At 41.2% G+C, this 16,029-nt stretch overlaps 1 long non-coding RNA gene across 1 annotated transcript in view; it reads left to right on the top strand.

Annotated features, from left to right (window-relative positions):
• Nucleotides 1-15,466: 15,466 nt before the first annotated feature.
• The window catches only part of LOC138371229 (uncharacterized), a 4,715-nt gene continuing 4,152 nt past the window's right edge, over nucleotides 15,467-16,029 (top strand). Inside the window, exon 1 of the long non-coding RNA XR_011230349.1 lies at nucleotides 15,467-15,570. This is a non-coding gene — a long non-coding RNA (uncharacterized lncRNA). The remainder of the gene's footprint in view (nucleotides 15,571-16,029) is intronic.

Here is a 16,029-nt window from a genome sequence, read left to right on the forward strand (position 1 = left end):
CAATGATTTAGATTTAAGAAAGGGGGGGAGGGCAGAATGCTGTCTGTGACTTCAGTTTGTTATTGTTCTAATTGATGATTTGCCTTGAGTCATTAGAGATCATAGATAATTTAGGGAGAACCCCAGGCAATGATACCAAAATTGTGATAAGGACAGACGAGAGGCCAATAAAGCTTAACCGAGGTAGAGGGTGACGTACATAATATCTGATTTAGAAAAGAATGTCAAGTGATTTAAAAAAAATTTTTAGCTATAATTTGTATGTGACACTGGAAATTCAGTTTTTTTATCAATGAGAACATCATGGAATTTACCATCTACTTTATTACCAATCTGGATATTGCCAATTCTTAGGATTGGAGAAAATGAGGGTTGTGTAAACAGTAAATAAAACTGGCTTGAGGTATTGAGAGGCATTCAGAATGTCATTATTGTAGATGAGAAAGAGTACGCAAGTAATTATCAAAAGAGGGCACCAAGCCCAGAAGGCTCAGAAGCACCATCAACTGTGTGGGATATAAAAAAAATGGTAAATATCACTAAGGATGCCAATTCGAGAACAAAAGTGCATAAGGCAGACAATATCAAAGGTATCTGATTCCTCGAGGATTCTATTGAGGAACAAGTGACCACGAGGGACAGTCAGGAAACAAGACACACACACCTCCTGGAAGTCTGGACATTCAACAAGGATACGCACGACCGTAAGAGGGACAATGCAGTTTGGAAAATAAAGAGCAGGGCGGCGCTCCATTAAGTGCCTATGAATTAAACATTTATGGCTAATACGTAATCTCATCAGAGCCATTTCATCAGCAAGGCACCAGAGCTGAGACATAACCCATTATGGTGCAGAGCATCAAGACAGCAAAGAGTAGGAGAGCCAGATGAGTAAGCAAGACAACCATACTTGAGTTTAGACAGCACGAAGGTGGAGCGTGCTCGTATCAGCTCCCCAGGAAGTATAACTTACCTTAAGTAAGTTAAGGACCTTAGAGCATCCAACTCAGATGTTAGAGATATGGGGAGATCATAACAAACGAGTTTCAAAGATTAACTCCATAAGTTTAGCAAAATCTTTGCACAAAAGGGGATTACCATAAAGCGACAAAGGGGGATGAAGAACGACCTACTTCCAAGTAAAAGTCATCGCAAAAGTTTTAGTTGTAGAGAACTTGATGCCATGATTGGTGTCCCAGGATGACACGGCATCAATCGCAAGTTGAAGTCGCCGTTGAAGAAAAGGCAAGTCATCACCTTGACAGCAATGGGTAAGATTGTCAACATAGAGAGCTGATGAGATTCCAGAGGGAAGGGAGTAAAGAAGACCACTGAGGGCAACCAAGAAAATTAGTAAGTGCTCAGAACACTACTGTGAGGTACACCTTCATATTGCCGTAAAGAGGCAGAATGGTACAAACCCTCACTAAAGGAACGATTAGAGCGGAAGCTTCGTAGGAAGAGGAAGAGATTACCACAAATGGAGTTGGGACAAAATATGGTATCTCCAGGTGGTGTCATATGCCTTTTCCAGGTCAAAAAAAGGACAGCAACAACAGAGGTCTTTGCAGCAAAAGCAGTACATATATAGACTATGTTCACCAAGATATCAGTCATGACACTTGCAAAAGCCAAATTGAGAAGGTAAGTGGCGGCGATAGTGTTCTACGAACAACATCATAAGGACATTGAACATACGTTCAAAGAGTTTGCAGACGCAACTCGTGAGGGCAATGGGGCAGATGTCCTTAGCAGCTATCCCTAGAGACCCTGGTTTTTGAATAGGAAAAACCACCACCTGAAGCCAGTTCTCAGGGACAAATGATGACTGCCAGATAAGGTTAAACAGATTCAGTATATACTGAAACCATGCATTGAGAGAGGTGACATTCATTAGGAGATATTTCACTTTCTGAGCCCGCTGCCATAGAACCGCAGAGAGTCAGGGCAGACTGGTGTTCGGAGAGAGAGATCATTATAGAGAAGCTGGAGATGCATGCAAAAATCTATAGGACAAGATTCATGAAGGTGCTTACGAATAAGGAAAGATGAAGGAAGACTAGAACTGGAGCCACCAGTCGAAAAAGGGGAACACAGTTCGGTGGCGACTGACACAGGATCCGCCACAATAGAATCATGGAAGTGAAGGACTGGTGAGACATCTGGAACAAACTTACCCGCAATCTTACGGGTTTTCTTCCAGATCTGGGGCAGAAGAATATCAGACGTAATGGTGGAGACAAAAGATTTCCAACTCTCAAGTTTAACCGTACGGACCGCAGTCACCTTATAAAACAAAAGAAAACAGCCGTCTGTCTGTATCTGTCTTTCTTCCAGGCTGCACTCTTACAGAGGACAGTCGAAACACCCAGCATTCCACCTGGGAACGCACTTCCGCATGCCCCTGAAGGTAGAGCAAGGAATAGAGTGGATGGCAGCGTCTAATATGGTGTGATGAAAAAGGAGTAGGGCTCGACGGTGAGGCAGATAGGAGAGGTCAGAAAAAGTAGCATGTAGAGTGAATAGATTCCAGTCAGCCTTGGCAAACTGCCACCTAGGGAAGGAGAGAGAAGGGTGAAAAGAGAAAAAGGTGACAAGGATGGGGAAATGGTCACTGTTATGGAGTCACGAAGAACCCACCACGTGAAATCTAAATAAAGAGAAGATGAAAAAGAGGGAGGTGGTGATGAAGAGGAACTACAGGAGGGGTAAAAGTCAAAGCATGACAAGAGGCGAGAGGAAGGATGTTGCAAGGACTGCGCAAGATATCAAAGACAGTAGCGATCACGGCGATCCTGGAAAGATAGGAAGGCAGTATCACCATACAAACTGAGGGTGGGAGTCGAACGAAAGGCACCAGAGCTGAGGCGCAACCCAGTACAGTGCAAAGCATCAAGACGACGAAGAGTAAAAGGAGACGAGTAAGCAGGGCAACCATAATCGAGTTTCGACACGACGAGAGACGAATGTAAAGAGAGGAGTGTGCGGCTATCAGCTCCCCAAGAAGTATGGGACAAAACCTTAAGGATGGTAAGGGTCTTGGAGCATTCAACTCGGAGGTAAGAGATATGAGGCGACCAAGACAAACGAGTGTCAAAGATTAACCCCAAAAGCTTAGTGGACTCCCTGAACACAAGGGGATGACCATAAAGCAAAAGAGGGACAAAGAATGACATGCTTCTGAGTAAGAGTCATAGCACAAGTCTTAGACATAGAGAACTTGAAGCCATGATCAGTTGCCCAAGATGACATGGCATCAATCGCAAGTTGAAGCCACCGTTGAAGGAGAGGCGAATCATCATCCCGACAGGAAAGGGCAAGATCGTCGACATAGAGAGCGAAGAAAACACCAGAAGGGAGGAAATAAGACCATTGAGGGCAACTAGAAAAAAAGTAGTGCTCAGAACACTACCTTGGGGTACACCCTCATATTGCCTAAAAGGGGCAGAGAGAGTAGCACTAAGCCTAACTCGAAAGAAACGAGAGATAAAGCTTTGGAGGAAGAGAGGGAGATTACCACGAAGGCAAGATGAATGAAGTTGTGACAGAATATGATATCTCTAGGTGGTGTCGTAAGCCTTTTCCAGGTCAAAGAAGACGGCAACAACAGAGGTCTTCGCAGCAAAAACAGTACAAATATAGACCTCCAAGTTTGCCAGGACATGTTGTGCTGCGGCACTTGTGAAAACCAAATTAAGAAGGGGAGAGGTGGTGAGTGTTCTAAAAACCACATCAGACAAACGTTAAGCATATGTTCAAAAGAGTTTGCAGACAACTCATGAGGGCAATAGGGTGGAAGTCCTTAGGGAATGTCCTGAGAGACCCTTGAAACATAACAGGGAGGACGGGGAGGACAACGGCATCAAGCCAGTCCTCAGGTACTGAAGACAACTCTTAGACCCGATTATACAGACTCAGTAAATACCGAGACATGCACAGATGGAGATGGTGAAGCATCTCATAATGAATGCTATCGGAACCCACTGCCATAGAACCACAGAGGGACCGGGCAGACTTAAGTTCAGAGAGAAGGGATCGTTATAGGGAAGGCTGAGATGAGTGCAGAAATCTAAAGGACGAGATTCAAGAACAGGCTTACGAAGAAGGAAAGATTAAGGAAGATGAGAGCCAGAGCTAACAGACGAAAAGTGGGAACCCAGTTTGGTCGCAACGTGCAACGGGTCCACCACAAGAGTACCACGGAGGTGGAGGACCGGCGAGACCTCAGAAGCAAACTTACCCACTATCTTGCGGATACCCCTCCAGATCTGCGGCAGAGTATTTTCGGACGTAATAGTGGAAACATAAGACCTCCAACACTCACGTTTACCTGTACAGATGGTCCTACGGACCACTGAACTCACCTTCCGAAACAAAAGACAAGAATCAGCCATCTGCCGGCGGCGGTGTCTCTTCCAGGCTGCACGCTTATAGCAGACAGCCCAAGCACAGTCCACATTCCACCAGGGAACGCACTTCCATGTTTCCTGAGAGGTAGAGCGAGGAAAAGAGTGGAGGGCAACATCGAAAACGGTGTCATGAAAAAGGACGAGGGCGCGAGGTAGAAGCAAAATGGAGAGGTCGGAGAGAGTAGCACATAGGGTAAATTGATGCCAGTCAGCCTCGGCAAACCGCCACCTAGGGAAGGAGAGGGCAGGGTGAAAAGAAAAAAGGTAACAAGGATGGGGAAATGGTCACTGCCATGGAAGTCATCAAGAACCTGCCATGAGAAATTCAAGTAAAGAGACAACGAGCAAAGAAAAAATCAAGACAGGAAAGGGTGCAGTCCAAGAGTCCAAATGAGTGGGCTCATCAGAATTCAGAAGAGACAGGGAAGAAGAGAGGACGAACGGTTTGAGAAGGCGATCCCGGCTGTTTGTCAGAACATCACCCCAGAGGGTATGTCGACAACTGAAATCACCCAGCAGGAGCACAGACTCTGGCAAGGAGTCCACTAGATGTTTAAGATTGGGAAGAGAAAGGGGCACATTTGGGGGGAGATAAATGGAACAAACTGTGTACCATTTACGCACAAAGACACGGGCAACAGAACATTGGAGAAGTGATGGAAAAAGTAAGGGGATGAAGGGAACATCAGAACGAATCAAAAGCATTAAAGTTATTGGCCCCAGCAAAATCTGAAGGGGGGGTCAGGGGGAGAGAAAGGAATAATCACAGAAGCGACCAGGATGAGCACCAATCATCGGCTCCTGGAGACGGACACAAAGGAGAAAAAACTGTGAAATCAAAAGTTGGAGTTTATGGAAATTGGCGTAATATCCATGAATATTCCATTGAAGAATAGACATCGACAAAAAGAGAAAGGACAGGAACAGAGAACAATGAAGAAACAAAGGTTAAAAAGGAACACAGCATGTCAAAGAAGTACAGGAACAGGATCAGGGTCAGCGAAGTCAGGGATAGGGGGCATGGGTAAACTGAGTAAAGATGGAGGGAAGGGAGTGGGAGGACAGACCAGAGGCAGATGAGCAGGGACCAGAAGAGGAGGCAACCGAGAGGGACTTTCAAGGACAGCATGAAAGGCAGAAACCAGGAAGCACACCTCAGCAAGGGCAGGAACCGAGAGGGTAGCGGGGGCCAAAGAAACCTCCACAGCAGGAACAGGGGGCTCGACCACCGAAATGGGAGGGTGGAGCGATAGAGTCAGAGGTAGGGGGCGAGGATAAAAGTGTAGCTTTCTTACCAGTTGGGGAGGAGGAAGGAGATAAGCCAGGCTTTTGCTTCTGACTCAGAGAGGCAGGTGTTCCAGCAGCAACGTACTGGGCAACAGACTCAAACGTCTAAACAGAAGAACGAAAGCGAGCAATACGATGATCGCTAGGAGAAGGATGGACATCAGCCCGCACAGACAGGCGGCGTGGAGAGCTAAGAGACAGAGGAGAAGGATGGGAAGGAGGATCAAAGGGAGATGAGAAAGAAGACACAGGAGACATGGCAAACTGGGTAGAAAGAAGGGGAGCCCCAGACAGAGAACCAGGAGGGGGGGACCTTCGGGTCAGAATGTAAAGGAACAGGGGAGCAGGCGGTGGGCGTATCTGGGTCTAAGGCCTGGAAACTGTTGAGACTGAGGAAGGTCGGAAGGACAAGGAGAGGAAGAGCGCAACACGTGAGCGTAAGAAACCCCAGCAAAAGGGGTAGGAGGGGGATGGTGAACTTGGCGCCTCGCCTCAGGAAATGACAAACGTTGCCAGTGCTTCATGTTGAGGACGGCTGCCTCAAGTTTGTAATGGATACACGCGCGAGAGAAGGTAGGGTGGGCATCACCGCAATTGAGGCCGCGAGCCTGGGGAGAAGTGCACTCCGACTTAGAGTGACCTTCGTTCCCACACATAGGGCAGAGAGAGAGAGAGAATACTGGAGCATTTGAGGGCACCTTGTCCGAACTTCCAGCACTTATTACAAAGCCGAGAAGAGGGTATGTACTCCTGAATGGAGCATCTGGCACCAGCAAGAATAACAGAGGGCGGAAGTGTCCAACCATCAAAGGTACTTTTCACAAGCCGAAGGGACAGATGGCGACAGACACGAGGGGGTCGTGAACGTGTAAACCTGGAGAACAGAATGGCCTTGGGCCTCGAGGACATGTTTAATATCCTCGTGGCAGTCCTTGATGTTCCTAATACCGGTTGCAACATGGTGTGGGAGGAGAACATGCCAACACTGGCACTTAACTGAGCATTCTTGGAGACCCCAACAGGGAGGGTCACCTCAATGCAGGACAAAGTCGCCAAGTGCACAGCTGCATCCCGAGAAGAAGCAGCAACAACATGTGTACCGAGATGGGTGCGGTTAAAAGTAACAGAGGCATCTACTGAACCAACAAGGTCCCTATGGAGGGAGAAATTGTCAGCAGTAGAATCTAAATGATGGAGGTCAAAGTACTTCACGGGAGTAAGTCAAAGTATCAAGGGACCTAGAATGTGGAATGACCTTCCCAACCATGTTAAAGACTGTACCTCTCTCAACCAGTTTAAGATAAAAACGAAGCTATACCTAATAAATTCCCTGTAACCTACCTTACCCCTCTATTGTCAACCAATGTGTTTTTTTTTAAATCCTGCTGTTTGCCGACCGAATTGTATTTGTGCTGCTTTTTCAGCCATGTTCCCCCCTTTTTATCTCTTTTTTTTTTATTTGTTCTCAACTCATTTTATTCTTTATGCTTAATTAGTATTAGGCTTTAGTCATTTAAGTTTTTCATGCCCGAAACGCTTTGCGTAATAGTGGCTTTAGGCATTGTATGTACTAGCCCTATCTATAAATCCATCACTCTTTGTAAAATCTCTTGTATGTATCATACCTAAATAAACATTTGATTTGATTTGATTTTGACTTTGTCCACGTAGCAAGATCAAACAAGGCATGGTACGAATTGGTATGGGAAGGAAGCATGCGAGAGCGGCCATGGCGGAGACGGTGGTGAGAACCCCCTAGAGAGAGACAGGGGGGTCATAAGGTGCAGTAGTCACAATGAGAGATGGAGTCGTACTAGGGAACGAGGTAGTCACCACAGGGGGCTTGGGGCTCGACCCAACCACAGAAGAGGAAGGGGAGCGGGGGAGTAGTCCAGTCTGGGCCCAGTGTAGCGGGGGCTACAGAGCCCGGCTTTCCATCACAGTCCGACTCATGGCCCTGATCTCCCACCCCACATTTGAGAAGTTAAAAATAAGTGTCAGATATCAGCATGTAAATGAACAGGTAATTATTTCATCAACAAACAAGCCCCCATACCCACCATGGCGCCACAATTAGAGGATAAGACACCCGATAAGACGTGCCCCCCCCCCCCCCCAGGGGTGCATCGTGGATATATGCCCTGCAATCACCACTTTAAGAACCAACAGTCCATCAAGATTGGGCTCAGCAACGAAGAAAAAGAGTGACAATAAAAGTGTCCCTTTGCTCAACATTTTCGGGTACAACAGTTTTACGGGCGAGAGACTGTGCCCCAGCAAACACAGAACGTTTGTGGACGTTTTTAAATGGTCCCACAAAGGTAATACTGTAACTTTTGACATAAATACGTATATCTGACGTTCTTAAAACCAAAGGATATAACTAAAAACATATATTCTTGAGACACAATTTTTTAAGATTTATGTAAAAATTTAAAAATAATAGTAAATGCTATGGAATTATAATGTTTTCATGCTTTATATTTAAGAATAAATAATTTTCAGTCAACATTTAGTTTTTTTTGTTTACTTTCTGTAAAGCTATCCAATTTACGTTCTTATAACATAAATATAACATTTATATGACGTCAGTATAACGTTATTTACACGACATCATTACGTTATTATGATGTTATATTGTTATTATGATGTTATATTAACGTATAATTCCTGTGTGAAAACCAGAATATATATTGAACTTTATGTTTTAAACCTTGTAAAGTTATCATAAAACTTGGAATAAGACGGTAAGCATGCTTTACTTATGAAAATATACAAACAAATCAACAAAAACATTTTAACATAAAAACATGAACAACATGAATGAATTTGTAAAGAATTTTTTAATTTGAGTTAAACTAAATACAAACTTAATATGTTTTGCTAACGCAAAAATATATTCCCGAGGTATTGTAATTGCAAATAAATATTTAATACAATTATTTGTATCATTTTTTTTATTTTAGATTTCCGTATTGCTTGATAATATATAATAGCGTTTAGATAATGCTAGCGCTGGACATTCTTTAGGCTCGTTGCATGTTGTGGTAGTCGCCGCCATTTTAAAACCGTGTCGAGAGGGACTGCTGTTGGCTTATCCACAAAATCCTGCTGCATCTTCAATAGTTAAGGTAACTGTTTTCTTTTATTTGCTCTTAGACATGTGTAGTATATATATAAGCTTGTGGTGGTAGGCTGGATGGTGTGTTGATGGTGGTGTTGTGTTGATGGCCCTGGCTGGAGGTGTGTTGATGGTGGTGTTGTGTTGATGGCCCTGGCTGGAGGTGTGTTGATGGTGGTGTTGTGTTGATGGCCCTGGCTGGAGGTGTGTTGATGGCCCTGGCTGGAGGTGTGTTGATGGTGGTGTTGAGTTGATGGCCCTGGAGGCGTGTTGGTGGCCCTGGAGGTGTGTTGATGGCCCTGGAGACGTGTTGGTGGCCCTGGAGGTGTGTTGGTGGCCCTGGAGGTGTGTTGGTGGCCCTGGCTGGAGGTGTGTTGATGGTGGTGTTGTGTTGATGGCCCTGGAGGCGTGATGATGGCCCTGAAGGTGTGTTGGTGGCCCTGGAGGTGTGTTGGTGGCCCTGGAGGTGTGTTGATGGCCCTGGAGGTGTGTTGGTGGCCCTGGAGGTGTGTTGATGGTCCTGGAGGTGTGTTGGTGGCCCTGGAGGTGTGTTGATGGCCCTGGAGACGTGTTGGTGGCCCTGGAGACGTGTTGGTGGCCCTGGAGGTGTGTTGGTGGCCCTGGAGGTGTGTTGGTGGCCCTGGAGGTGTGTTGGTGGCCCTGGAGGTGTGTTGGTGGCCCTGGAGGTGTGTTGGTGGCCCTGGCTGGAGGTGTGTTGATGGTGGTGTTGTGTTGATGGCCCTGGAGGCGTGTTGATGGCCCTGGAGGTGTGTTGGTGGCCCTGGAGGTGTGTTGGTGGCCCTGGAGGTGTGTTGGTGGCCCTGGAGGTGTGTTGGTGGCCCTGGAGGTGTGTTGGTGGCCCTGGAGGTGTGTTGGTGGCCCTGGCTGGAGGTGTGTTGATGGTGGTGCTGTGTTGATGGCCCTGGAGGTGTGTTGATGGCCCTGGAGGTGTGTTGGTGGCCCTGGAGGTGTGTTGGTGGCCCTGGAGGTGTGTTGGTGGCCCTGGAGGTGTGTTGGTGGCCCTGGCTGGAGGTGTGTTGATGGTGGTGTTGTGTTGATGGCCCTGGAGGCGTGTTGATGGCCCTGGAGGTGTGTTGGTGGCCCTAGCTGGAGGTGTGTTGATGGCCCTATATATATATATATATATATATATATATATATATATATATATATATATATATATATATATATATATATATATATATATATATAATATTATGAATATCAGAGGTCCCAGGACATTGGACCCAGGACAATTATTGTGCATGTGTAGTATGTATATTTATGTAGTATATTTGGCATATTTTTTGGCATTTAGTTAATGCCAGTTAGTGGCATGTCTCTGCACCGTTTCCAGTTTGTTGATATGCTTCTTAAGATATGGGCACCATACAACTGCTGCATACTCCAACTTTGGTCTAACAAAAATTGTGAACAATTTCAAAATTTCTGTTGAAGAAATCCTGTTTCCTAGTTCTGCATCTGTTTTGGTATAACACCTCCTTTTTTTCACACCTCTATTTTTTACATTCATCAATGTTTCGGTACGTGCAATAGTATGTATTGTTTCATTGCAGATAACAGCATTTAAATTTTGTTTGTTTCTTAGACTTAGACTCGTACTACCAAGTTGCTGTTGGCAATTGGATAATTTTTTTATGAAGTCATTTGTTATTTTTTCCCCTATAGTAATTTATGCTTTTGATCTCAATTAGTTTTATATCCTAGCTTTTTAATTTTTTCCCCTTATATATTGCCATCTTATCTGTCTGCTTTACATGGCTTAAGCAGAGTCATGTCTGCTTAAGCCTTTGTTATTTTACTAATTTACCTGTTTTAATTATTATTTGTTTTCAAAGTTTAGTTTACCCCATTTTATTTGCTTTTTGCAGTACAGTACTTTACTAATAATCTTGTAATAGTAATTGGTAATGTAGCACTTGGCCTTTCTCCTTCAGAATGTATGCACACATTATAGAAAAAAGAAGAGAATACCACACAAGATGGCAGCGTATGTCACGGGCCAAAAAGCGACGCCTAAAAGAACAGGCATCCCAGCGTGGCAAAAATGAAAATAGTGATGAGGTTGAGATTCAGTTGTTGAATCAGGATCCTTTGGCCAATGTTACAACAAACAGCATAGACGATGACCATGCTGCTTTGTCATCTAATTCAGAACCTAATATTGGTTGTGGAGCCAATGAAGATGCATCATCTCTTGAAAGTCAGAGAGAGAGAGATTGGACTTGGGACATGATTGATGAGCATGACCCAATATCATCAGAGTCAGAGAGCAGTGGTGATGAGGATGATAAATCATTATCAGATGTATTGTTAGTATGGGTTAATAAATATGGCATAACACACAATGCCATTGATAATTTATTAAAAAAATTGAGAAAACAGGGACATGCTGACTTGCCAAAAACAGCTCGTTCGTTACTGAATACAGTTAAACATATACCTACTGAGACTAAATCAGGCATGATGTATATCTACTTGGGGTTGGAGGAGGAAATGTTGAAAACTTTAAGGCTGTATCCTAAATCAACAATAAGAGATTTGGCAGAAATATCTTTAATTTGCAACATTGATGGTTTGCCAATATTTAGAAGTAAAAATGAAAGTTTATGGCCTGTTCTTTGTGCTATCAATAATGTCAAACCTATAAGAGTTTTCCCAGTAGTCCTCACATACGGAAGCTCTAAACCTAGTGATTTAGATTTTTTAAATGAATTCATTCAGGATTTGAAAAAAATTATGCACTATGGATTTAAAAATGATGACAAAACATTGCCAGTAAAACTAAAAGGAGTCATATGTGATGCCCCAGCAAAAGCAATGGTGAAGGCAATCAAACTCCACTCTGGCTACTTTGGGTGTGATAGATGTACCCAAGAGGGTGTTTGGAATGGAAGAATGAGTTATCAACAAGTGAAAAATTTACAACTCAGAACAGATGAAGATTTTCGTAATCAATCTAATTCTCAACATCACCATGGTAGATCACCATTCTGTGACTTAAATATAAATATGGTGAGTACTTTTCCCATAGACTATATGCATCAGATATGTCTTGGGGTTATGAAAAGGTTACTTCTTGCCTGGATACGAAATAAAAACGTAAAATTATGTGCTCGCCAAGTTGATGAAATTAGTCAGCGTCTAATTCAACTAACACAATTTGTGCCTATGCACTTTGCACGTAAACCTCGAAGTCTTTCAGAGGTTGATAGATGGAAAGCGACTGAATACAGGCAACTCCTTCTCTACACCTGTAAGATTGTACTGAAGGGAATCTTACTCAAAGAATTGTATGACCATTTCCTGACTCTGAGTGTAGCCATTTCTATTCTTGTATCACCTAAATTGATTCAGTTAAATTACAGCCAATATGCACATGATCTTTTGCTGTACTTTGTGTTAAAGGCTCGTGAGCTGTATGGTAAGGATTTTTTAGTGTACAATGTTCACTGCCTAATACACATATCCTCTGATGCCAAAGAGTTTGGTAGTTTGGACAGATGTTCAGCATTTCCATTTGAAAATTACCTGCAGCAGGTTAAGAATATGGTTCGATCAAGTAAAAACCCTCTTGTTCAAATTGCAAAGAGGCTGAAAGAGATGCAGCATGCTCAAAGGATTTATACACCAAATACAGAACATAAAATATATACCAAGGCACCAAACAATGCCTATTTGCTGAATAATGAAACTTGCTGCCAAGTTTTAGACACTGTCAGTGACACCGATGAAAATGGAGACAGCATGTTCCTTTGCAGGGTATATTCGAGAAGTATACCTCTCTTTGAGAAACCTTGTAACTCCAAATTAATTGGAGCATTTAAGGTTCTTACTAGGAATTCATCCATGAAGGTGATTCCAGCAAGAAAACTAAACCGCACAGGTATGATGATCGAGACAGAAAGCGCAAATACTTTTCTGTCAATACTACATGACTTATGACAAGTACGTATTTAAATACTGTATCCATGCTTTAATAATAGTTTGAACTAATATTGTAAGTTAATGAGATTCACAATTTTGTTTTTTATTAAAGCTATTATCTTTTGACCAATATTTACCTGTTTAAAAATCCCATTAGCCTGCATTTCATGAAAATTATTAATATTTTGAGAGCACATTAAGAGATAAAACTGTATTAAGCCTTTTAGTCCATACACGGCAGCTACTGTTTATACCAACCGAAAATCATTTACAAATGTGGCTAATCTATGATTGACATAATCAAGTAAATCTATTACCAACTTTATGCTAATTTCTTTTTTTGGGGAAAACAAACCTTAATAAGATTTTTCAATTTTGTAGATGACATCTGAAAAGCGGTATGCAGTGGTAGGCTTCAATGATCATAGTGTGGGTATCATCTCCACAACCTGGATTGAAAAATCTGATGATGTAAGCATTACTTTGAAACTAAAAAATTGCATATATTGAGTTGGTTTAAAAATATTCCAAATTAGTGCTAAAATTAGCATGTAACAGTTTATTTTGACTTTTCAGGAAACCATATTGTGCTGGTGGCCACGGAGCAGGCATGCAGTTAGTGCCCAAAAGCATGAAAAGCCAGACAGGACAACATAACTACTTTTCAGCTAATAGAACAGTCCTACAAAAGCCGTCTCCAGTGAAGACTACACTTCACAATACACCGTTGACGCCATCAGTATTTCTTCATGAAGGTAATAAGTAATTATTTAAAATATATCTCATGTTGACCCCCACACTCATGTTGACCCCCACACTCATGTTGACCCTCATTCTCTCTCTAATGTTGACCTCCCTTTTCTCATGTTGAAATTTGTTTTTTTAATTTTGTTCTGTCACCTCTTCTTATTCTGTGTGTATGTGTCTTGTCTGTCTCTCTGTATGCCTCTCTATCTTGCTTTTCTTTCTTTTTCTTTCTCTATTTCTTTTTCTTTATTTATTTCTTTCTTTTCTTTTTTCTTCTCATGTTGGCCCTCCTCTCTCTCATGATAACCCCCCCCCCTCTCTCTGATGTTGGCTCACCCTCTTTCTGATGTTGGGTAGTTTAAATGTGATGTAGACATGTAGTATAACTTATAATATTAGTATGCAGTAGTAAAAGCTCATGAAATTTGCTGATTATACAGTACAGTAGTTAGATTTTAATAGCTAAATCTTGCAATCTTAAAGACAATGAGCTGGTCACGCCAAGTACATCAGTCGTTAGGACTCCAAGGTCAAGGAATTTATTCGACCCAAAGTCACCAGACAAGAACGATGGGAGTTTGAAAGAAATGATGCAGAATATGAGTAAGTTTTAAAAGTTTAATTAATTTATTATGTAGCCTATAACCTATATGTACCCTATGGGTGATAGGCATAAGTTTCATGTTCAAGTAGACTGCAAACTGAGCAGGTTAGATTGCTGAATTTGCTTCCCATTATATAAGCAGTTTCATAATTACTAAGAAATTATCCCATTATCTATCACATCAGTCATAGCCTACTTTTTGGGTGCTTTCTCAGTGTCAGTTATTTTAACATATACTTTATAATGCTTTTATTTTAAATGTACATTCAAGATATGTAATATAATAACATGTACACTTTCTATATACTGTATAAATTTCCAGGTAACATGTTGCAGGCCATATACACTGAAGTGAATGAACTGAAAAGTGATATGAAGATATTGAAAACAACTTTGACTACAAAAGAAACAGACAAGATCATAGAAGATCTAATACCAAATCCTATTGCTACAGAAGGTGATCTTAATGCTCTCAATAGGAAGTTAGCGAAATCGAGTTTCAGAACAAAATTTTTAAGTGGTATTTTAACAGTAATGTTTCCTTCAATTTTTCATCTTCTTAAATATTACAGATATTTGCTAATTTTCTAATTAAAATTTTTTGGTAGTTCATGCAGAAAAGATAAAATTGCTAAATAATAAGAATAATGATATAATCTTGTTTATATAGGATAGGATAAAATCTAACACTTACGTATTTGTAAATTATGTAATATTAACACAGTCTTTCACATTCTCCTGAGTGCTTTCTCAAGGTCTTGAGTGTATGGTTAGGATGAGGCTTACATTTCAACGACTATATTTCTCTTGCTAATTTTGTTAGTCGTTGAGATGTATCTCTTCATAACACACACACTTATCTGCTTGATGGGGGTCTGGGAGTTCTTCTACTCCCCAAGCCCGGCCCGAGGCTAGGCTTGACTTGAGAACTTTGTTCTGGTGCTTGGCTTGGGCTTGGTGATTGTGGCGATTATCATAGAGGATTACATGCTGTTATGGAAATAGTCAACTAGAGGGTTATTTTGTAGACCCAGGACAATATTGAAATCGCCTAGAATGATGTGATTTTTGTTGAGATGTTATTTATGATAAGATTCCTTATCATAAATAAGTTATTTATGATGATGATATATATATATATATATATATATATATATATATATATATATATATATATATATATATATATATATATATATATATATATATATATATATATATATATATATATATATATATATATATATATATCAAAATTACTAGTGTACTATATTTTTGCTGTTGCTTTTAGGTGTTGCTTTTAACCAGTGTACGTGGGTCTGATTGTGTAACTACGGTTCGAAGAATGATGTAGAAGATAGGAACAAATGGCCTTTGGTCATTATACAGCCTAAAAGGACAAAAGAAGAAATTAGCATTTCTAGAAAAACAAGAACTATATAATGTTATTTTAAGTAACAAAAAAATTTAACAAAAAAATTAAATAATTTTTTTTTATTTAAAATTCACTAAAAAATTAAAATTTTAAGTTCAAATTAAGTGTACATTAAGTATAAATGATTATATTTCTATCACTTGCTCTTAAGATTGTTTCATTTAATAGAGGTTGGTCATAATTGTTCTCTGCTGCTAGTACTGTAGAACTGACTGACTTAGCTATGGGAAAATGTAAACTTAATTGGTTTATCCTTTACAGTATTTTGCAGTTTATTTCATGATCCTGAGGTTAATACTCGCATAAATAGTAGATTGCAAAATGCATTTTTATATCATTGTATTAAATAATAATAATAATGTAAATAATTGACTTTTAAACAACGTACAATTCATTGGTCGGTGAGATTATATTAGTAATATTTTTTCATTCTTGCAAAGCCTCAATAAAGCCGTTAACATGTTAATATAAACTTGAT

This window comes from Procambarus clarkii, chromosome 35 (genome assembly GCF_040958095.1).
Source record: "Procambarus clarkii isolate CNS0578487 chromosome 35, FALCON_Pclarkii_2.0, whole genome shotgun sequence".
NCBI classification, from domain to species: Eukaryota; Metazoa; Arthropoda; class Malacostraca; order Decapoda; family Cambaridae; genus Procambarus; species Procambarus clarkii.